At 39.6% G+C, this 22833-nt stretch overlaps 1 protein-coding gene across 29 annotated transcripts in view; it reads left to right on the top strand.

The window, feature by feature from the left end:
• Positions 1-22833, top strand: part of NRXN3 (neurexin 3) — a 1038145-nt gene that overhangs the window by 753672 nt on the left and 261640 nt on the right. The window lies entirely within an intron of this gene.

Genomic DNA, 22833 nt, shown 5'->3' with positions numbered 1-22833 from the left:
GATATTTTTTACTTATTCCATATGGAATAATAAGAATTGGAATAATGTTTTTAATAGTGATCTTTGTGTCCAACCCACAGTTTTGTGCCCTGTAGTGCAGAAAGGAAAACTGATTCCCTACAGATAAGAACGCTGAACAAGCACTGCTGTGTGACATTACATTAGCCCTTAAAGGCTTAGTGCTGTGTCTGTGCAGAACAGAGGCAGGAGCTGGTGCACCTGGGATTCATTTGGCAGTTCCCATTATCACTCATGACTCTGATTGCTCGTCTTCTTGGCAACCTCTTCTGGGAAGACCAGGAGTGAAAACAATTCAAAGGTGAACTTGGTTCTCAGCCCTAGAAGTTCCTGACTTATTAGCAGCAGTGTTGGAGGCAGTGACTTCTCCCTACGATAAATCTGCAAGCAGATGTCCTTATTCAGATCCATGTCTACTGCAAAAATTTCAGCAGTTCTAAATGTACTAGCAATGAAAGACCTCTAAAATCTCAGCAATGTGCCCTTATGTGCTCTGCATCCTTTAGAAGCTGTCAGTTGATGAGTCTGTTGTACCCATATTCACTGGTACTTTTAATGTGTTTTGTTACATTGAGAAACTATTAAAAGCCTGTGTTGTGGCAGCTAATGATAATTCCTTCCTGACAGCATTACAGGTAACAGCATCAAACCAAAAGAGGTACTTATATAGAAATACGTGCATAAAACCCTTTAAAGCACATTTCTTCTAGACTGATGTGTGGGGAATAGTATGGTACTGTACAGTAAAGGCAGCATTAAGAAATATCAACAGGATGCATCAGCATCTGCCTGTCAGAAGAGCAAGTTATAATAGTCTTTGTTGGTGCAGGTCACATTTCATGATGACTTTACTCCTTTCTGTATTCTCTGAATCAGACAGCCTGGTTCACTTAATGTGACTAAAGTTCCCTCAAGGATGCATCAAATTTGTGAGGACTCTTTGTTTCTGGATACAGAATGTGTAGCTAACTTTCTGTGATATTTGTCATTTCAGCTTATTGGTATAAGGAAAGGGGATAAGGAAAGGAATTAAAGCAAAGGCATTGTCTGGTATGACAACTTAATAAAAATCCAATAAATTACCATTAGGAAGTTTATTGTGGGTAAACAGTCAATCATATATTGCAGTGTTTATTAATACTGATTGCTTATTTTCTTGCCCCTCTTGGAAAGAATTTGCATCCCAAGTAATCAAACTTTCTTCCATCAGCACCTCTCAAAGTACCCTGTGTAGGTAGAGAAATATTTCTCTTCTCACTTTGCAGAAGGGGAGAGTGAAACTCAGAAACTTGCCTTGTGTTCCAGAACAAACAAGCAGCAAACCCAGAAAAATATACCATGCATTAAATTCCTTATCTATGGGAGTTCCTCAGGGAGGCAACCATCACAGTTAACCCCTTCCCAGAGTGCAAGGGTATGTGTCTGTATGTTGAAGAGCTGAGGAGATAACATTACAGAAGGAATTGATTAGGAGTAATTTGCCCGGGGAAGGGAGCTGTATTGTGAGCTGTCAGCAAGTAATGAAGCAAGGATTCCAATTGACAGGTGGACCAAAGCTTTTTCAGTAGGAGGGAGGAGGAAATCAGTTCCAAGATGCAATTGCTCTAATTGAGGCTGTGAAGAGATAAATGGGGAAAGTTTGAAACAGCTGGAGACTGCTCTGAAGGAAAACTTTGAGGGTTTGTTATCCTCTCAGGAGGTCTTTTAGTCACCATGGCGATGCCTCTGGCAGACATCAGCAGGAGAAAAAAAAGCAACAGTGAAACCAAAACCAAAGTCAAACAAAAGCCCCCAAGCAAAAAATTCCAGACATATGGGGGGAAAAAAGAAATAAATATTAGTGGAGATGTTCTTTGAACTGGCACTTGAAATGAACTTTAAGTACACATCTAAACTGTGCTGGGGTGCCATGGTTACAGGCTCTGTCTAAAAAAATCAGTAGTTATACTAAAACAATCAGTAGTTATAAAATAATGTGTATTGATCACCAGGAACAGTAGTGTTGGACCTGGGTTTTCAGGGGACACAGATACTTCTGCAAGCCAATTTTCCTATGTGTCCTCTTGAAAGGTGTGTAGAAAGTGTGAAGGTATGCTTAGGTAGTGTGTCGTTGAAAGGAGAAGGATGGTTTTGTGAAACCTGCTTCAGACCTAGAAGGGGGGGGGAAGCATGGAGGGAGCTGACCATCATTATTAATCTTTTTGTCTCCCTTGACATTCAGCTGGCTGCTTTGGGTTTGTTTTGTTTATTTTTTTCTTACAGTTTTGTCTCATTACTCTTAGATAGTTCTTTTTGCTGCCACTTTGAAAGTTTGTCTCCTTTCTCACTATAGGCATATTTCAAATACATTCCACAGATAAGCTATATGTAGAGAATATAGCTTGTTTTTTAAATCTCATCGGTCAGCCCTTCTAGTTCTGGATAATGTATACTGTAGCAGAAAGGGGTGGGGCTAGCCAACACTTCTGTTTGGTTTTCTTCTGAAATTTAAATAGGATCATATGCTGAGTTCAAGTTAATGTAGAAAAATACATACTTACAATATGTTTCTGCTTCAGCATAATTGACAGATGCCTTGGTGTCGACTGGCTTATTTATTTGTATGGTAGTGGCAGGCAAAAGACTACCTACTACATCAGGACCCCCTTGGGCCAGTGCTGAACAAGCAAATGACTAGCTGTAATTGCTGTATGGGAGATACTACCCTGTAATGTTAAACTGGATGCAAATGAATTGACAGAAATAGAAGAAAAAGCAAAGGAAAAATGGGAGCTGCAGTAATAGTGTTGTGTACCTGAAAGAAGAAGAATTTTATTTCAGAATGTTGGAAAGGTTATATTTTAAGATAGAAGCATCTTTGGATTATTTTGCAGTAGTCTCTAGAGAATCTAATCAATGATCAATCTTAAGTGGTATACACACATAACTAAGAACTTCCAGGCACTGTTCTCTCAATTAAATGCTACTTACCCTACCTGTCATTTCATAACTCACTTCTCGTGTCTTGTTTAAAATGTATGTTGTGGAAGAAGATCTGCAGAAGAAAATATTTGGATTATTCTTCCTTTCTGCATACAAAGATTAGCATGGAAGGAGAAATAAATATGAGAGCCAAAATGTATAATGCCAATTTGCTGGAGAAGTAAAAGCAAGTTTTCCTGTTTTATTGAAGGAAACTATTTCTTTAGCTTTTCCCCTTTTAATAAAAAGAATGATGCCAATACGCTTGCAGTAAGGAAGCATGCTAAAATGCAGTATCTTGATTTATGTAGTACTTGGTGATGGAAGTCTCCACATCTGAAAGCAAGGGCTTAACAATAATGGAAGTTCATGTTTTCCTATAAACTTGTTAAGCAAGATGCTGGTAAATTGTTAAAAGTGTGGAGGTAGGGAAGGGCTCTTGTGTTTTTTGTTAGTTGGACAACTTGTCACAGGAGCCTGCAATTGTGTTTCTGGGATTTCTTTTTCTTTTTTTTATCCTGGCATTTTCTTGGTGTGGTTTATCTTGATTCCTTTGTTTCTATGAGGTTGAGCCTAAAGGTCATATCAGAAAAATCCTGTACTTTCCTACTCACCAAAGATCTTGGTTTTGTAATGTTGCATATAAAAGACAAGTGTGGCATATCTGCAAATATGGTGGAAAATAGTTAACTACTCTTGATAGCTAATAGTTAATTGTTCTTGAACTCTTTTCACCAGTGGTTAATAGAACTGCCTTTTTCTGAGTCCTTTTTGACTGAATGCAAAAGTGTATGTAGACCATAGTTCTTACCATGGTCAAACTCAGTGTGGTCGTAATTGCTCAATATCTGGATTGGTTGATCTACTATAAGGAGGCAAGTAAGACTGTTATTTTGGCATCCACTGGTACACAATCTATGTTCTTTTCTGTGGAACGCATTATTTATACACTCTGCTTGATAAAGTTTAGCTGTAGATACAAGAAGTGGAAATTAACTTGCACAGGACAATCTTAAACTCCGTCACAGCATATAGCCACTTGACCTAACTCAGAAGAGAGAAGTGTACATCTTCTTCATTGTTTGGTTTCTAGGCTTTTTCCACTGGATGGTCTAGCTGCTATGCAAGTGCTAACAATTCTTGAATTTCCTCTTGGTCTACCATCACAGTAATTGGGTGCTGCTAGACTATGCCTAATGCCAAAGTAGCTGGACAGAAATGTCTATTACACTGCTCTGCTGTGTGTGGTATAAATTGACTTTGGCAGTGTTATGTGATGATTGCCTTCAAAGAGAAAGGTCCATCCTGAGTACTTGTGGAATATGTTGTTACAGAAGAATGTGATTGATGGAGGAAGTTCTTAGATACTCTGTAGCAGGTGGAAACTTTTGCCAGCAGCAACTTCAGTTTTCCAGTGATTGTTCTTCCCTGTATAATATGTTACAGAAGAGTTCATATTTGAATATGAATTAAGATGTAAGCACATACTATGCCCATAGCAGTACTTAAAGGCAGTTTATTTTACAAGTAAATGTACTTGAATTAAGTTACTGACCTGAGATGAATTGCTCTAGATTTACACTTGTTGCAAAGTCAGAATGACAATCCCTTTCCTTGTGTTTGTGACCCTACTGTTCTGTTGTGCCAATTATCGTCACCTTATAAATTCAGCAATTTATGACAGGAGAATCAAATAGAGAGAATAAAAGGCAGTGGTTCCTCTTTAAATATAAATAACTTTGAGGGTTAGCAAAAATGACAAGGAATCTGATTGTACATAAAAAGAAATGAATTAATGTACAAGTGTGTTGAGTATTTCAAAGTTTTCTCTGTATAGAGGCCACCTTTCAGAATAGCCTGTTAACCTCTGAACAAAACAAAATGAGCTAATTGAACAGCTTTCACTTCTGAGACCAGTGAAAGAAAATTGGCTTTTTCCAGAATTTGCTTTCTGCTTTAAGTATACATTCCAATATATTAAGTAGTACTGAAGGGGAGATACAGCTGTCAGAATGACATGTTGGAAGGACTTTCCTGCAGCTCCCACAGGCTTTTTGAGTATCTTGTAACAGCATTCTCTTATGGAAAAACAAAACCAATTCTACAGTAATCTTATTCTCTAGAACAAAGAAGCAGAGTTGGATTTGAGTTGGATTTGGAGCAGAACACCTAAATTTGAAGAACTGACCTGTAACTCCAAGTATAAAACATGAGATCATTTGACTTAGTAAAAATGGGAGAAAAGGTCAGGTTAATGAATTGGGTCTAGTCTAGGCCTATTCTCACAAGAAGGAAAATGCTTTTCTGGATTTGCAAGAACATAGGGCATTATGCTGTATAGAACACGAGTGGCACTTGGTGTGTTTCATGAAACACTTAGCTAATTGTATAGCTCAGGACTAGGTTCTGCTGTTTCTTGAAGACCAAGTGGTTGGTCTTAGAACAGGTACTTAAATTGATAAAGTGATGCTTGCAGGGTTTGGAACTGAAAGTGATGTCATGAGTTGTCATAGTGGGACATTTATTTGTAACAGGAATATTGAGGATAGCAAATGTAAAGTGAGGAGATTCTTGCTAGGATAGAAGAAATATTAATATCCAAGAGCCTACATCACATTGTGGCACTTAGATATTCAATAAAACTAATGAGTTGTCATGAGGTACTCTGAGACAAAGTAGATGGGGGAAAAAAAAGTGAAAATGTTATTAGTGGGGTATTATGGCTAGAAAATACATTGAAAATACCACGTCTACTAGTGAACTACAGAGTTGCCGCCTTGCCTAGGTGCTACTTGCAGGCACACAAAGAGCAAAAAGCTAACTTGGAATAGCTTACATGGATTTAAGGAGGACTAACTGCTTGGCCAGCCTCAGTGCTTTCTACAGTGAGACTGGCTTTGTGAACAGATTTTTGTTTACAGATGTTTATTACAAAGGCTTTGATACAGTTCTCTGCAGTATCCCTATATCCCAACTTGTGAGATAGGGGCTTGGTAAATGGAGGATGAGGTTGGTGGGAGATTGGCTCAATTACTGGTTTAAAGGGCTGTGCTCAGTGGCAGAAAGTTAGAACAGGCAGCTTATAACTAGTGATACCCCTCAGGGGCTAGTGCCGATACCAGTATTGTTTACTTTCATGTTGATGATCTGGATGATGGAACAGAGTTCACTCTCAGCAAGTTTGCAAATTACCAAGTTGAGGGCAATCATTGATGAGCTGCAGTTCAGAGGGACCTCAGCTGGTTGGAGAAATGAAGCCATCATGAATCTTGCGAAGTTTAAATGCCAAGTCCTACATCTGGGATGCATAATTCCTGTGCAAAAGGAGAACAGGCTGTGTTGCAACTGGATGTTAAGAAAGCAGCTGCATAGAAAAGGTGGAAAACCATTTGAATTTGAGTCAGCACTGGACCCCTGTGACAAAGAGGGCCAATTTCATAGTAATCTGCCTTAACAATAGTGCAGCCAGTAGGACAAGGGAGAGGATTGCTCCCCTCTAGTCAGTGCTTATGAGATCCCATCTGAAATGCTTGTACTCAAGTTTGGGCTTCACAGTAAGAAACAGGTATGGAGGGTAGAACAAGTATGGCAGAAGACCACCGGGGGATAAAGTTGCTGGAAAACATGACATGTGAGGAGAGTCTTGAGAGAACAGGCTTTGTTCAGCCCCAATGGGAAAGGGAGGAAATACTATTGTTGTCTTTAACTACCAGACTAGGAGTTCATAGAGAAGACTCTTCTTGGTGACCCACAGTGAGAGTTCCTAAGCAATTGGATCTCACTGGACTTGCTTTGAGTTTGAGGAGAGGGAAACTACATGACCTTGACAGGTTCCTTCCAATTATTTGATGGTTCTTTGCTTCTAGGCATTTCTGGTGAGAAGGACTACATGTTCTTTGTTTGTTATGGGAGTATGAAGAGCAATCCCAGGCACAGCTGCAGGCTGGGCAGAGAAGAGATTCAGAGCAGCCCTGGGGAGAAGGACTTGGGGGTGCTGGTCGATGAGAAAATGAACATGAGCTGCCAGTGTGCACTCGCAGCCCAGAAAGCCAACCGTATCCTGGGATGCATCAAAAGGAGTGTGACCAGCAGGTCGAAAGAGGTGATCCTGCCCCTCTACTCTGCTCTTGTGAGACTTCACCTGGAGTATTGTGTGCAGTTGTGGTGTCCTCAACATAAAAAGGACATGGAACTGTTGGAACAAGTCCAGAGAAGGGCCACGAGGATGATCAGGGAACTGGAGCACCTCCTGTATGAAGACAGGCTGAGAAAGTTGGGGCTGTTCAGCCTGGAGAAAAGAAGGCTGCGTGGAGACCTCATAGCAGCCTTCCAGTATCTGAAGGGGGCCTATAGAGATGCTGGGGAGGGACTCTTCATTAGGGACTGTAGTGATAGGACAAAGGGTAATGGGTTCAAACTTAAACAGGGGAAGTTTAGATTGGATATAAGGAGGAAGTTCTTTAATGTGAGGGTGGTGAGGCACTGGAATGGGTTACCCAGTGAAATTGTGAATGCTGCATCCCTGGCAGTGTTCAAGGCCAGGCTGGACAGAGCCTTGGGTGAGGTGTCCCTGCCCATGGCAGGAGGGTTGAAACTTGATGATCTTAAGGTCCTTTCCAACCCTAAGTATTCTATGATGCTATGATTCTATAGTTTCTATTGGTTCAGCATTATTCAGTATCTCTAGTTCAACTTCAGCGCAAGGCACAGTCACTAAAAATTACTTTGTATCCATATCTTGATATATTATTCTTGTTATATGGCATTCAGAATGATGCTTCTAAACATTAATGATCAAAAGTTTGAAAAACTAGCGTTTATAAAAATTTCATCTTTCTTTCTTTTCTTTCTCACCTTCCAAAGAAGTCAGGAGGTAAATGATTATATGCTACTTGCATGCCTCCAGCTGTAACCTGTAGAGCTCTGTAGGATGAAGGTGCTGCAGTCTGAGCAAGAATGAGTGACCCTTAATGTAGGGTTTAAGAGGTATTCCAGGCCTGGAGATGAAAGGATGAAGAACAAATCCTCTGTATTATTGAAGCGTGTGAATGGCATGAAAGAGCTAGAGGTAAATCAATAGTTTGCATTTACAGCACAGGAGTGGGAAAAAAAAAAAAAAAATGGAGTGGGATTTATTTTTCCAGCTTATTTGAGAGAAAATTTTTTCCCCTTCAGGGGCCACAGAGCTGAGTTTTTTGTAGAATTGTATGCCTTTGGCACCATGGAATGTGTACTCAAGAGAGAACTCTTCCCTGTGTTGTCTCCCAAATAAGTGATTTAGTAATTAAATGCTTTTTTGGGACCTCAGATGGCAATTCACAAGAAAGCCGTAGAAACTGAAACTAAAATATTGAGGTTCAGTGCTTGCCAGGTGGAGATAATATATGCTTGAAATATGAGTGAGGGAAATCTTTACCAATTTTAATTAAAGTTTCTCATTGGGAGTAGGAGATGAGGTTAAGAGGACATGGCTGACCCATTTTTAGCTGTTTCTTCAGCCTTATTAATTTAACTTCTCTCCCTAAAACTTCTTAGCAATACTCATTAAATACCATATGGTTCACTCACTGCTCCAGGAAATCCCTTCTCCATGTCTAGATAGGTGGTTGAGTAGCACTTGTCACTGATCTACCTTAGCACTGTGTGATGTGGCACATTACCTTTTAATATAGATTCATTTCTAAGGCAAGCAAGATAAATTCCTCCTCTTAGTTTGTATAGGTCCTCTTCAAAAATAGGAAATGTCAGGGCATTTAGGATCATATACTACATACAGGTGTAAAAATGCAGCACTAAAGCAAAATTTAAGGTGTGTAAGAAAAGACAGTAAGTAGCCTTCTCTATGAGGATATTATGGACATTATCTGTAATATTCATAGAAACTTATTGTTTCTCTGCCCAAAGTCACCTAGTACTTTCAATATGAAGCATAGGGAAATTGCTGCCATCATTAGATCAATGTGATCAGCCCAAGCCCCTTCGTTATCCTTGCTTGTGTGACATATGTGATTGCTCTGTGCAACTGAAGGCCACAGACTCAAGGCTTCAGGAGATAATGTGTTTTAGTCCAGATTGTAATGGCTGAACTTCTCAGGAAACATGGTAATAGGAATATCTTATTCACTCAATACTGTTGAGGCTGCTGTGCTGCGTGCCTTTATCACCCTGCTCTTCTGGAGAAGGCTCAGGTTCAGCTTTGCCATTGAATCTCATGGCAGGATCCATTACTGCATGTAGCTGTAAGATGGAGGCCATTTCAGTATGGCGTAAAAACTGTGATGCTGAGGCACTTTCTAGTGATATGATAAAAGACTATGGTGGGTGGCTTCTCTGGCTAAATTTCATCTTTTGTCTTGAAAGAAGGATAACCAGGCAAGGGAGATGAGATGTCTCCCTTGAGTGACACTACATTTGTAATGGGGATAGCAGAGGATGCTGGGAAAAAACTGATACCAAAGACAAAGCGAACTGGCCCAGGTCAAGGTGAGCAAGTTATTCAGAGCCACTCTGCTTTTTCTTTCCCCTGCTGACTTTCTTCAGATACAGTTGTTCTTGAATGATCACAATCAGTATATCAAAATAAACGCTTTATAGAGTAAGGTAAAAGGAGTTGCTGGCAAGACTGTAAATCCTCTCATGGTACAAATGATAAGTCAGCTCAAGAGCTCTTTTGTCCTGGGAATGTGAGAAGGAAATAAATTCCCTGAAAGTATCTGTCAGTTGGAATTGCTCTGCATTCATCATACCAGCCCGCTGCATCATTCATGAATGTCATAAGAGACTGAAGAATTGGCACTTCATGGAGAGAATGATTAAACAACCATTATGCTTGTCTTTTTCTCTGGCATGGTACCTTTTAACAGGTTGCCTGTATAACTCTTACGTATGTCCACCTCTCCTAATGGTCATTGTCCTTTCATGGGGGCAAGAAGAGGAGGCAATAGCAAGAAAGCATATAGCTTACATAACAGTTTATGTTGTGTTACTGGCTTTTGAGCTTTGGATACTTCTTGGTTTTACACTCCTACTGTGTGATCTTGAGGAAGGTTAGAGAGCCTTGGGAATGGTGAGTTTCTATAAATGTATTTCTTCTCATCACTGGCCTTCAAGTAGTTTTGAAAGACAACATCTTATTTGAGGTGATGTTAAAAAGCTCAGAACTCTGATTTTGTTTCCTTGATAGACTGAACCAGCCCCATTTAGTCCTAGAAGACTAGGCTACAATAGTAACATGAGAGTGGGTTTCCACAATGAAGTTTAGTACCAAATACCTGAGATCCTTGGTACTTGGAACGTACTGTAGGCATTTTACTTCTGAAGTTTTACTGTGAACTAGCTCTTGTCTGGTCCTATAGTCTAATTACTTGTTAACAGCTGGATTGCATCTTCCAGTTTAGTTTTATTTGACACAAGTCGATCTTGTGTACTCTGAGACTGCTCTGATGTAAACCAAAGCATGGCAAGTGGTGGTGACAGATCAAGAAGTTTATTTCAAAAGCATGCTGCTGAAATGCTAATGGCCAGCAAAAGGTTAGGTCTCTGAAAATCTGCTTCCTATTCCAACTCTGCTGCTGATTTTAGCATGTTAGATTTGGTGAAACTCTTGCCTTCTGGGGCTCTGATGACAAAAGCCAATATTTCTGGCTCAACTCTTTTTAACATTCAAGCCTGAAAATTTGGGGTTGATCTCCTGCAGTGAAGACTGTAAATGTAAACTCTCTTTTCTGTTTTAATACCTATGACTAAGGAAATGTGTCATTTCCTTAGAGAAATGATACTATGAGGACAGGTATGTAAGGAAGGATGAAGCATTACCTACGTTTAACAGAAACAGAACCTTGTCGGCAAACTGGCCATACAAGATGTTATGCAATTTGGTCTCCGTCCATCCTGAGCCATATATAAGCCATTTTGTTACCATTCGGATTCTGTAAAACTATAGTGAACTAATATCCCTGTTCTTCCTCCAAGCCCCAAATAAGCTGTGATTCCTGCTGAGCTTCTGATTGTGAACACTATTCAGCTCCTCTGGCATGCTGCCTTCTGAGCTTCTCCAAAGACATCCTCTCTATGTGCTCTTTTTTTCAGGACGTACCAATAAGTGAGAAATTGCATCCAGATTCCAACTCCTTTTTTGGCAGCAGAATGCAACTAAGAAATACTTCCATCTAGCTTTACTAAATTTAGTCACAGTTGCACCTAATGAAGTCTCTTTCCAGATGGTGGTCAACTTCAGTAAACATGTCCTGCAAGGGTCACAGTAGTTGGGCACATTTTTTTCTGGGCATTTCTACACAGCAAATTTCGTATTTCAGTTGGAATGTTTGTAGCTTCTTTTGATCTCTTACTCTGGTGCATAGTGGTTCTAACCCTTTTGTCTTCCTGTAATGAAAATTCTATATTTGTTACAAGCAGGATGGGGTTTTATTGTAGGATGCTTTTAATGTTCTGTGGAATGTAAAACAAAACAATCAAAAAGACTTGGAGGAATTGTCCTTGTGGGCCTTTTCTAGATTGACATCTGTCATTTGGATGCCTAAAGCTGCAGGAGCTGAATTTGATGACACAACAGATCTCTTTACTGAACGGGATGACTTTAAGGGCTGAAGGTGCTGTTATAAGTCTGCAAGGCAAGTTGGATGCTAAGCAGATAAATGTGGGGGCAATTTACTATGTCTTCCAGTACAACAACTAGGGAACGCATATGCTATTTAGCAAGAGCAAGTATGAAAAAGATGATTCTTCACACACACAAAAAAAATCGTGTTTCTTCACTTGAGCTGGAGAAAACCTCAGGAAGTGTCTAGTCCAAACCTCTGCCTAGAGCAGGGTCATCTGTGGGTTTGTGGTTTTATATAGTCAGATCTTGAAAACCTCCACACACAGACTCGAGAATCAACTTGGGCAATCTGTTTGACTGCCTAAGGAGACTGTCCTTATGAAGAGGAAACCTTTTCCTTCTATCAACTCACATTCTCCCACTTCAGGTTATGTCTATTGCATCCTGTTCTCCAGCTGCACACCACTGTGAAGAGCCTGCCTTTGTCTTTTCAATAACCTCCTTGCAGGTGCTGTGAGACTGCCCTTAGGTCCCTTGAAGTTGTGTCATCTTTAGGCTGAATAAGCCTGAATCCTTTGGCCTTTCCTCACAAGGCAGGCATTTCAGTCACCCGACTGTCTTCATAACCCTTCACTGAATTTGCTTCAGTTTGTTAGTTCAAACATAGATGAATTATTCTAGATGCAGTCTAAAAAGAACTAAGTAAAGGGAAATAATCACTTCATCTACAGGCTGTGGTCCTGTTAGTAGAGTACAGAATTCTGTAGGCTGCTTTTCCTGATGGGGTCACAGCTGGCTACTTTTTAGCTTTCCTACATCACTGCAGATTTGTGAGTCATTGCTAAAGGTCTGTAAGTCATTGTTGTGCATGCAAAATTTCTAAATATATGCAAAAAGAGACTGGCTAAGTACTTGGAAATAGATCTCTTTGAGATTACTGTATAAACAAACCACATAAAACTGAGTGAATTGCTGAAAAGGCTCATAGTCTGAGGGCTTGCCTTAAGGAAATACGTATTGTTCTCCCTGGGTGTCCACTTAGGATAAGTCCTGAAGATATGACAGTGAGCTAGCCAGATTCTTGTCTGACCAATTATGTTGTTGTAATGTAAATGAAGATATTACTGAAACATATTCCTAGTTGTAGTCTGTTATGTTTGATATGCCTATGGTCATCTGTCATGGTCTGACTGGATAAAACCCAGTGTTGGAAATATTTTGTTCATGATCCCCAGAGTGAAGTTAATATGCAAATGAGGGCAAGTACTGCAATTGGTCAGTTTGTTTATTATAAAAAGATAATTATTATTAAAAAGATTATTATCACCACCATAGGACAGATCAGAAAAAAGTATGAATATTAAGCAAGCATTTGGAGTGCAGAGAGATAGTCACCGACATGAATCCAGTGGCGTCCTGAGGGTCCATAGTAATCTTCAGTGGTGGGTGGCCACACCAGTGATTACTTTTTTCCCATTTTATTATGTGCTAGGGGAAGTACCTCTGTTCTTAATGTCACGTACTGCACGTTCCTGGTTAATCACGTGCATCCGGTTTTGCTGGTCTTGCTCTTCAACCGCACGTCTATCAGCAATCCTTGGGATGATAGACATCAAGCTTTGAGACAATGGACCTCAGCTCCTCACAGCAATCCTTGAGACAATGGATGGTGGAGTTTGATTTCAGCTCAGTCTTTCACGTCATCTTGGGTCTGTTTTAGTCAGTAGCTAATCCCTAAATTCCTTCTGAGATGATAAACATCCCCAACATATGCCATGTGGCAAATTCATGTTTGGGAAAAAAAATTCAATCTTCCCAGCACTCCAGATTTAGGGAAATCTGTAGTTCAAGCATAAACTACCTTGGACCTTCTCGTAGTTCTATGGGCACTCCCTTGCTCTCTCCCTTTTCCTCTTCCAGTCTTCTTAATGCAGTGTAACTAATAAGAAGTAGCATACTGTCTGATCCAATTGTTGTCTGACGCACACATACTGTGAGGAAAGTGACTTGTATTAATTTGCTGTCATTAAAAAAGACAAACACAGAAAGCAGGCGTCATCTGAATTGCTGCTTCCGTTTTATGTTAGTCTTCGAGATTTTATAACCTCTTCACTTTTCTGTATAGAAGAAGCTCCTTCATGTTTTAAAGTGGGAAATGAATTTCAGTTTCACGTCAAAAAAAGGTCTGCTTTTTGAGATGCGGGATGACTGTGGTGTTAAATCTGGGCCTTAGAGGGTTTGTCAAGGGAAGAGTGAGCACCCTGAAAGGAAAAAGAGTTGGTTCATGAAAACTCATTTTAAGCACGGAAGCTTGGGAGGGTTTTTTGAGGATTAGACTGGAAGCTTTGCATTTTTCAGGGCTTTTTCTTCTTTCTTAGGCAATTTAAAGCTCTTAATAAATAAAAGGATGTTTCAGCTGTCGTGTCATAATAAGTATCAGGTCTGTCTTGTTTCCTCCTAGGAGGGATCCTGTGACAGAACAATCAAGTGAGCCAGATGACAGACCCTCTGTAACCTTTTTTAACACAATCCCCCTCCCCCCCCCCCTTTATTTTTTTGATGAAGCAGGTGTTTGTATTAATAGACCTTTTAAACTCGGGGTGTGGAAAGTACAGCAACCAGGGCACAGAGATGTACAAGTGACAGAGATGGTCTTTAGGAGAAGGGAGTAGTAAAACTTTTCATTCTGATTGATGATACTCAGTTTTGAATTTCTTTATGTGAGTGATTTAATGACAGTAACTCAGAGGTGTCCCTGGGACATCCTGATACTGCAGATCATTCCATATCCTGCAAGAACACTGGTGTATATGCTTGAAGGGGGGGTGAGGAGGAGGGAGGCATAGATGTCTAGGGTTTGTGTTTTTTTTTTTCCTCCCAAGCTCTCATTCATTCTTTTGTCTAAGATTTTTTTTTGTTTAGTGTAATGTGAAGTGATATAGGAAGAAGAGGAGTAACAGATTAGGAAAACAACATAGTTGAAGTTTAAGATTGAGGGCAGTTGGATGACAGCTTATAATTGGAGAAGGAAGGATAGCTGTTCTTAAAATGAATGGCTTGGTAAATATGGAAGGCCAGAAGGAATGGGGCTGACATGCTACTTGGTATTAGTGATGTTCATTTATTTCTTTTAATCCTAAAACCTTTTATTAATTTTAAATTCGGTCAGATCACTTCTCTCTTGATCTCTTTTTTTCCCTTCCACTCTTAATCTGTTAGATAATGGTAGCTGAAAATGTTATACATTTAACATAACAGCAAGGCAAAGAAGCTGTATGCAGTGCATTTAGTATGTTTCTATGGTACGATACCTATAGAGGTAATTTAAAATAAATAAAATCACAAAGGCTGGAAATAGGAAACACCTGTTAGGTCATCTCTAGACAATATAAATGTTACAGCACACCTACACTTGACCTAATTCAAGTGATTTCAAGTAATGAAGAATCAGATAAATCATCCATGCTCTTTGGGACTATATTGCAAAACTAGGCAAAAACTGTACCTATTTTCACCACTATTGTAAGTGCATATGGACACTGTTGCATTTCTTTGACTGTCCTCAAAATATTCTTTTGCCACTCTTTCAGTATTTTCACTCCTAAGAAATTTACTTAAAGGAAATTTGGAGTTGCACAGTACTCATAGTCAGAAGGAGCTAAGCTGGAAAAACAGCTGTCAGAATCTTCATTTTTTACTTAGACAATGCATGTCCTTTTGACAGTGTATATGTATTAACTGATGTTTTATTCTCTGTGTTGCAATGTGATAAGCTTTTGGGGACCAATAAATAGTCAGAAGCCATTTGAAAGTTCTGGTGCTCTTTTCTGGTTTGTGCTATATGTATTGCTTACTTAAACTCCCCCTTAGAGCAGGTGCTGAAAGCATGGCTCACTTTTCCTCAAGAGTGCAGCAAGCACAAATAAGATGTTGAACTGTCTGACCAAGTTAAGGCCTGAGGAACTATGCCACTACTGTTTCCCTGACTGGAAACTGGGTGGTCAGATAGGCAGTTAACCTCCATTTGTGAACATATGGAAGACACCTTAATTTTAGGGCAACAATCAGATTAATCTGATCAGATTTCAGACAAAACCGCCAATCTATTTTATCAGTTTTCTATTAGAACAGAAAGTGGTTTTAGCAGCTCTTCATTGTTGCTTTGTCTCCACTTGTTAGGGCAGAATAGCTTTGTATATACCATGATTTTGGGAACTGCTTTTTCATTATGTGACCAAATAATGATGCTTCCTGCTGCAGTAAATTTCATCTCCTTACTGAGTTTCTGCAGATGTATCCCTGATCTCTTCTCACTTGCTTTCATGCCAGTATTCTAGTCTGCATTCCTTTACTAGTGGCTTTTGTAGTTATGGAAATAGTAAATGAACTGCCTGAAATATACTGTCCACGTACAATGAGGTAAGGGTCACCATTACTTACTTTCTCTTATTTCTGTGACTTTGTCAAAACTTTCAGCTTTTCTTATTGAGACTTTGTGGGAATTTTTTAATGTCTGCATAAACTATCAGGTCTCCATTATTTAATTACCCCTTTAATGACAGATTAAAGGGCTGCTAATTACAGCTGCTACCTTTCCTTCCTGATGTGAATTTGGTCTTGTTTTGCTCATGTAATCTCTGGTCATTTACAATGTGTTACTGATTCCATCCTTTGGCAATATTGCTTCTTGAAAACAACCTAAATTTCAGTTCCCAACCAAGAAAGAGCAAAATGCCATCATCACAAATTTTCCTGTACTTATAGCTTCTTGTTAGAGAGCAGAAGGTTATGATTATTAATAAACATGGTAGAACCTTTACACCAGAATATGAAGTACCACAAGAGACACATCAGAAATACTGGAGTAAGCAGAAAATCGAGTAAGACCATAAAGTAGGCACAAAATGGGACTGGAAGTCCAAGAAAAACAAGCAATGGGTGGGGAAAATGCAGCAAGGTTCTTTTATTTGTATACTTAAAAATCTTTGACTTTAAAAAATGTGTCTTCCATTTCTTCTCTGGTAACGTAAAACAGAGTTTCCAGTCCTTTTACAAAAAGGAAACAATACCTATACTTTTGGGAATTCTATACAAGAGAATAAAGACATAATAGTTGAAGGAAAGGTATATGCCTCATCTTGCATGCTACTTTAGGTAAGAAGGTGTTATGAAGTCTACATGCCTCATGTGTTTTGGCAAATTACCACCACAATTAGCATATTTGTTTGCATTGGGTCATGACTGACAGAGGGCCTCCAACATAGGAGGAGGCTGTGATCCGCCCTGTGTGGTTGCAGCCAGCTCTGGCATGGTTGAAAACAACACACCATGTGCCAGAGTTTCAACCTGTCAGAGGAGCACATGGTGCTGCTGTTTAAGAAAGGGCAGTAGTTACTGATAGGTGACCTGTCAGAGCAAGGACACCCTTGAGGGGTTGTGGCCTGAGGGGAGACCTGCACAGAAGTGAGGGACTGAGACTTGTGAAGGGACCCACCCAGCGCAAGGGACACCCCTGAGGGACTAGGAACTGGGGCCAGTAGAGGGACCTGCACAGCAGCAGGGACACCCCTGAGGGGTGCAGCTCATGGATAACCCATGCTGGAGCACATAAGGTAAATAACAATCAAGGAATGGTGGAAAGAAACCTCTGTTCACTGACCGCGACCTCATGCACTGCCTGTTGTCTCACTAGAGCCCAGAGGGACAGAGGACTAGAAAGGGGAAGGAGATTTGGTGGACTGGAGCTGAAAGGAACTTCCCCTAAGTGCTTGTTAATTGTTATCTTTGTCTCCCAATGCCTGAATTGGTAATTAAAAGTTTATGTTAACTTTCAGTAAAACCAATTAAGCAAGATTATCCCAGTTGAGACTGTTTTGCCTGTGACAGTGTTGTCACGAAAGAATGTGAGGCCCTAGTCATAGATTTTTGGTGTTAACTCAAGATACAGCTTTTCAATTGGCCTGGGTTTCTCATAATTTTCATTTTAAAGGTACTCTCCAGTTGTGAAAACCTGAACTGTAGCATTCATAGGATGTTAAACTTATATATCAGGATGCTCGCAGTTGCTGTAGTTAACCCAGTGAATCAACATTGTTAGAATACCTGTCAGGTGCTGCATTTTCCTGTAACAGGGAAACGAGTATGTGTGCTATGCTGTACCTGAGGCAAAAGGGGCTGTTGATGGCTTAGTAGATGTAAATAGAGAATTTGCAATAGAGTATTCAATGGGGGGATATTCACAGGATGCTAAGGCACAAAAGAAGTTATAACTTGTGCAGATGTGACAGAGTTGTTTTCTACTGCTTTACAGAACTAGTTTTAGGCAGGATATAGCTGCTGCTGTGTACTGTGTTGATTGAAGGAGACTCTTCCTTAAGACAGGTTTTTGAAGTCTTTGGGCAGTGATGAAGAAACAGTGATAACTGCTTTAAAATTACAGGCGGAGGTTCTAACTTTAACAATGTTTCTTAGCACAACTCACTGGGAGGCTTTATTTACTGTGGCTTGTAATGTTGCTTATACCCTTTCCGTTAGGAATTTTCTGTGCAGTGTATTGCCTCAGACTGTTTTGTTTTGACTGAAACTGGGTAATCTAACAGTTTTATGCATGAATATAGCTAGCAAATACACAATTTGCTTAAGCTAGATATGCAGAATTTAAATAACAGCATTGTCATGTATATTGCAACATAACCATCTCTGATGTTTAAATCTCTAAACACCAAAGTTGGAGTTAAAAGTTAAGTCATTTCTGGGTGAAGTCAACTGCCACTCTGCCAAACTAGATGTTTATGAGTTTATGAACTTTTTGTATGCTAACCATCTAATGGCATTCTAGTAGCTTAAGTCTGTAGGGAGGTTCCCTCACTACCTATGTCTTCATTTCTGTGAGCTCCCAGTGCTTACCAAGTTCAGCACTTCAGCGTCCCAGTTGTGTAGCTGAACATATTGTGTTCCCATTTGTTCTTACATGTCAGTAGTGTATATCTGGCCCAGGGCACTGTGAGAAGTGGGATTGCTGTCAGCTGACTGGGGAAATAATTTTGTGTGCTCATCTTTGATAATTTTTTTTCTCTCCACAATGCAGGTTGAAGTCAGTGTTGCGTAGTTGAAGTTGCTGTAATAATCAATCAATGAAATTAATCTGCCCACCAGACTTTTTTGTTTTCAGGGCACAGCTGGTGTTGTATCTATAAAAGGAAATACATAACTAAACAGTGAACAACAAGGAAAAATTAAATAGCAAGTGGCTGCTCATTAACAGTATATTATCCATTGTCTGTCTTGAATAGAAAGTGTCTTGGAAAAAATAAGTGCTCTTGTGTAATAAAGAGGTCTGTTACAAAGCTCAGGTGCAATAACAGGATCTCAAGCTAAACAGGCTTTCAATTCATCAGATATTTTCTTTAACCAAGTTCTTCACTTTAGTCTATGATTCTCTGCAATATTACAAGGAAATAGTTATGTATTTAACATCAGAAGGGACCACTGGAGGTAAATTAGTCCAAACTTAAAGCAAGGCCAACCAGATAGAGTTGTTCAGGCCTTGTCAAGTTTTGGTGAAGCTGAAATCTCCTTTCCTGAAGTCCAGGTTTGTAATTCTACTGTTTGTCTTGTTTGATTCTCTTGGAGTTTCAAACTCTGCAAACTAATGATTGCTGCAATCAAATAGAAGCTTTTAAATGCATTGTGGGGTGTAGGGTGTTTTTTGTTTATGTTTTGGTTTTGGTTTGGGTTTGTTTTTTTATGTTGTTGGGTTGATTTTGGTTCTTGGGTTTGTTTGGTTTGGTTTTGTTTTCCGTGGTGTTTTTAAACTGATCACAGTGTGGTAGTAGCTCTTGTTATCTTTCCTCTTCCACTTTTACTTGATGTTTGCACCTTGAGTTTTCAGACTAGAGTGAACTTTTATTCATATTCTGGGGAAAAACTTGGTATTGGCACAATGTTAATATGCCATATCTTTCCAAACAAGGCAATGGTTATCCTATATACCCTTGAAAAGGTGGGGAAGAGAAAGGACGTTGATATAACCAGTAAATTATTGTATATTTTATTGATTTCTCCAAATCAAGCTACACAGACGTAAAGCAAGTGGCCATATGTCATTATGCAGATAATTCTGATCTGGACAAGAAAGAAACAACTGCTGGCCACCAGGCTTCTGTTACCACATTTGTTTGGGCTCTGCTGTTGTGGTTGTTGCATGTGAATGATCTTTGTGCACAAAACCAAAGTACTGAGTATCTTCAGATTAGGTCTAGAAGCAAAATCATGTTCTGTGAGGAGAAAATCAGCTCTGATAAGCTGTTAAGCAGTTAAGTCCCATGACAGGCCTATGAAGATATAATTGATTCTAATTGGTGCTCATAGAAGCATTGATATGCTCTACCTGCAGCCAAATGGCTCTTAGAGAGACAAAGAAATCATCTGTCTTCATAAGCAGTTAAGAACTCTCTTCCACGCTTGTCTTTGCTGCCGAAGGGCCTGGTAACTTGTACAAAGAAAAGCAGGAAAACTTGCAGTTCCAGTGAGAATAATTCAGGAAAATGGGTTTTAATATATGAAGCCATCAACAATGAGGAAACTCATCTTGTTTTGCTTAAAATGTTAGTATGCCTTGGTTTTAGTCTGTTATAACTGATAACCTGAAGGAGGATATTTGTAACTTAGTTTATAGTGGGCTATTGCTATACCTGTGCATGGGGGGAAGACCTAGGTAATGCAATACCCAGTAATCTCCAACCATCTCTCTAACCAAGAGGTTTCAGACACAGTCAGGAAGGCCTTTAAACAAACAGGCAAAACCCCTTTCTACATATCTTGCAATAGTTGCACACCTCATCTTGAAGTCAAAGCTGAATGAGAAGATAGAGTTCAGTCTGTAAAATTAATTTTTCTGAAACCTAAATGATACATGTGCACAGTTCCAAAATGCCAATGTGCTCTTTGGTTAATTCAGAATTATGACTGAAATTTCCTATCTAATCCTGATTTTAGACACATTTGCTTGAATTTACTGAGGGCATGTTCTGGTGGGTATGCACAGACCTGGAAGGAAGGAAACGTGGATTTATTTTCACTCTGTCATTGGGTCAGCTGTTCACAAATAATTTCCTTTCTGTGTGCTGAGCTGTTGATGTCTGGTTTGGTAATGTGTGCCAGGATGTCCAGAGGAAGCATCTTAAGTGAGAGTGAAGTGTAGTAATTATTTCTACTAATGTGTAGTATTTATTTGGAATTCAGGTCATAAGGGGCTTTAGCAGCGCTGCAGCTTTCTAGGCAAGTGTAGCAGTTACCTATATATGATCTGACCTGTTTCTGTACCTAACTACATTTAGTCTGTTCAGGGTTGCTTGATACAAGTTGCTGGCTGGTATATGGGGTGTGTTAGCAGGGCAAGAAGAGATCAAAGAGATCATCTGTTGTAGTTTCACTCAGATTTGAAAATGTCCCCAGTAATTGCCTATACTTTCTACAGATATTTTGTCCCTAATGCAGTAATGGGAGCTGGTTATTTTTGCTTACAATTTTGTAGCTTATGACCCATTGCAATAGTGCTTGGAAAATGAGGTGCATAAGCGGCTGAAGCATTGAAAAGTGTTGTTCCTGTCCTGCCTGTAGATTTGGGTCTAGAACAGCAATTTTAGCTATATTTTCCAAGAAGCTCATGGGCTGATTTTGTAACTGCTGAGTTATAAAATCCTTCTCCTAACTCGGAGTGTTGAGTACAAAGCATAATGTGAACTCCAAATGCTTTCGCTTCTCAGCTTTCTCATCTGCGACAATAATTTCCACTTGCGGGTCTGTCTTGCTCAGCTCAGATGGCCCTCGTAAATGTGTCAGGACAGTGCTCGGCTTTGTAGAGGTTTGGTGTTGTCCTTAAAAACAAGGTCAAGGAACAAATTCCCAGGCTCACTGTAAAGACAAACAGTGCTGGAAATATGTGGACTAGATATCCAAAAGTCTTAGAAGTACTGTGAAAAGGATAGTCTCCCACTGTGTGTGAATAGTCTTCAGCTGAAGACAAGTCCAGCTTCAAGGAGAACTTACAAATATTCCTTTTGAATCCCCATATTAAATCCCATGCTTCTAAAACAGATGCGGCTTGTTTTCTTCCCTGAACAGCAGTGTCCCATATGGCGTTGTCTGGGATATTAGCACTAATGAAATCATTCATTCTTGATAAGCTCTTCACTTATCTTTATCTTAAATGCTGCTTGTCTTTTATTATTTAGGAACTAATAAAATGTACTTCCTCAGGTTGCATACATAAGAAATTTTTTGAGTGATTTATACCTTCAGAGGAAGCTTCCTTGTTTGTAGTTCCCCTGCTGTGATGTGTGTAGGAAGATGACGATGTTCTGAATAACATGCATACACATTTAAATTGCTCTTTGAAGTGTTTGTGAGTCTTGAGTGTGTGCTCATCTGAAGGGTGAACTTTCCAAAAGGAGGAAATTACATTGTTTGTTACTGAGTCTAATGGTGCAAGGCTAATGGGGAAGGAACAGATATGTTTTGTCTGATAAAAAGCCGCTTCACCTTCATATCTCCTTCCATCAGAAGACGTCTCTAGCATTATAGAGCCATGGCTCTATGAAGGAAAAGTTACAATTTTTTTAGAAGGAACAGTATGTGCGTGAAGTTGTAGTGGTCAGTCTAGGGCACCTTTCATGTGTGTCTTATAGCATATATGGAATCAATTCCAGTATCAAAGATGCTTCATAATGTCATTTGTCACAAAATTGATGGATTTTAATAAGTGGTGCCAAAGAAAATATATGGACTCGGTCAGAGATCAATATGATGAGGCAAAAGCTGTTTATTACAAAGCCTTAACCACTTAAATACTGTTTCTTACATGCACTTACAGTGATTTGGCATATTATGATTGGATACATGTCTTGAAGACCTGTAGTGACTAACATATAATTGGTTAAGCACAGGTGTGAGAACTTGACCTCAAAAGCTTGCCAACAGTTCACAGTTCTCATTAACTCGGTGAAATCCAGCTTCTTCTTATCTTGTTTGTTTAGGCTTCCTCGGGGCTCTCATGGCCTTGCTGTATCTTTCAGGCTTATTCAGAATTTATGTACCAATTATCCATTCTCCCGTGAGAACACTGCCTCCACAAAGTGGTGTTCTTATCTTTTACCTGGCCCCTTCTCTGTGTTCTGCCAGTAGTCTGGCCAGCAGAAGGCATTAATTTCACCCCTTTAGCTAATGAAAGTGTATGCTTGCTTATATTCTTCCTTGCGGAAGCAAATAAATATTAGCGAATAAATGAAATGTGT

The sequence above is a fragment of the Pezoporus wallicus genome, unplaced genomic scaffold (genome assembly GCF_028554395.1).
Source record: "Pezoporus wallicus isolate ANWC-B61680 ecotype Strahan unplaced genomic scaffold, APGP_CSIRO_Pwel_v1 contig_3486, whole genome shotgun sequence".
NCBI lineage: Eukaryota > Metazoa > Chordata > Aves > Psittaciformes > Psittacidae > Pezoporus > Pezoporus wallicus.
The sequence above is the reverse complement of the archived record's forward strand: the minus strand, read 5'-3'. Positions and strand labels throughout refer to the sequence as shown.